Source organism: Micromesistius poutassou (genome assembly GCF_964030765.1).
Source record: "Micromesistius poutassou genome assembly, chromosome: 23".
In the NCBI taxonomy this organism is placed as follows: domain Eukaryota; kingdom Metazoa; phylum Chordata; class Actinopteri; order Gadiformes; family Gadidae; genus Micromesistius; species Micromesistius poutassou.
The window spans coordinates 1,440,555-1,442,278 of NC_140293.1; positions in this window are offsets into that span (position 1 = coordinate 1,440,555).

Genomic DNA, 1,724 nt, shown 5'->3' on the forward strand with positions numbered 1-1,724 from the left:
CAGAGCAAGAGAGAGAAGGAAGGAGCTAAAGATAAAGAGTAGGAGAGAGATAGAGATAGAGAGTGAGAGAGGGGGACGGATGGAATCCAGGTAAGGGGGGAGACTAAAAACAGGTGGGATTACAAAACAAAGGACATAAAGACACACAGAGCAAACACGGAGAACAATTATTTAACAACGATTATTTTAGCCCTCGCCCCAGCCTAGTTACACTCCAAATGTTTAGCTACCGTTGTTTGTTGAGTATTGATGCTCAGTGGTTTTTCTCACAAGGCATTGCTTTTGCCCCAGGAAATTCAGACCTCAACTCCCTGACCAGAACGTGAACCCTTTACCTTAACCTAACCCTTAAAAGTGGAAATGAAACCGTGGTTGTAGTCAGCGTCATTTACAAGATAACCTCCCACGCTATAACCCCTAGAAGGTCTGTCGGGGACACTGGATAACAGTGAAGTATTCCAAACCACGTTTTTTTCCAAACAAGCGTGCCGCCATCATCTCCCAGCGCAGGGCTTGACGTCACGAGGTGGGCTGGCTCGAGTCCTACAGTCGTCTGTTAGAGAACAACAGCTGACTCGGTGGAAAACAAGGAACTCCAAAACGGACAGAGTGACGCACGAGAGACTCGACGGCGGCTCGCGTCGTCCCCTGGACGCGGCAGTGAACCGTACCGTCAAAATCAGAGGCGTTGAGATTGTCCAATCTCAGGCTTTGCCTCTTAAGCAGGTGAGTGGTTATTCGGCATGGTCGGCTAGCGGCAATGCAACGGGGGGGGGGAGAATCCTCCGGTTTTATCTGTGACGCTGGGGTTTGAAGTGAGCGCTGTGGAGGATAAGGGTCACGAGGAGAGGGTGGTTCACCGGACCGACAACGCTGAACGCTCCCAGGCGGCTCTCTCTCTCTCTCGTGTTTGGCTATTCCTCGTTTCAGGTTAGGGGTTAGCGACCGTCCGACCCAGTCCCACTAGCAATTAAATAGGTGTGTGTGCCGTAAAGGAAACAGCCTCTCTGAGTGCCCTCGGAGAGGTCGTTACCTGCCAATAAGTCACCTATAACGAGGGACTTGAAGAGAGACACCGACGTTTCAAACATCACTGCGTCCCGTCGCACCGCAGCGAACGGCTATCGTTAGCTAAGGTCAAAGGTGACATGTTATACAGCCAGGTGTGAGTGTGATTAGCCGCTACAAGCCGTTTGGAAGAGATCGGGCCTCTTCTATCAAAAGGTGGGCGTGTCCACCTCGACGTGCGCCGGACAGATCGGTCTACCAGCCTACACGGCGGACCGCAGCAGACGTTGCCACTATCTATGCCGTCACACATCTAGGTGGACACGCCCACTTGTGACGTCAGAAGAGGCCGATTTTTCAACACGCCTCTCTCCCCACCCCCCCCACCCCCGTCCTCCTCAAACCTTTGAGGTTGAGGTGAATCTTTCTTCTCGTCGCCGGCGCGATCGCGTGAGAACGTGAAGGCTGGCGTCTTCCTGGGCTGACTTCCGACCTCACCCACCTCACCACGCCGTCAACCCTGCGTTTATTGCCATTTATTTAGGTAATCAGTCAAACACAAACTAATGTCTATAGTAGCACCTGCTTTTGTGGCTAGCAGAGCTGGATTTCCTGTTCCTGTAACTCTTGACTTCACTTCCTGTCTCAGCCATCGCCAGGGACTGTGCGGCGCGTGGGTGTGTGTGCGTGGGCGTGATCATTGACCTGTGATTTCA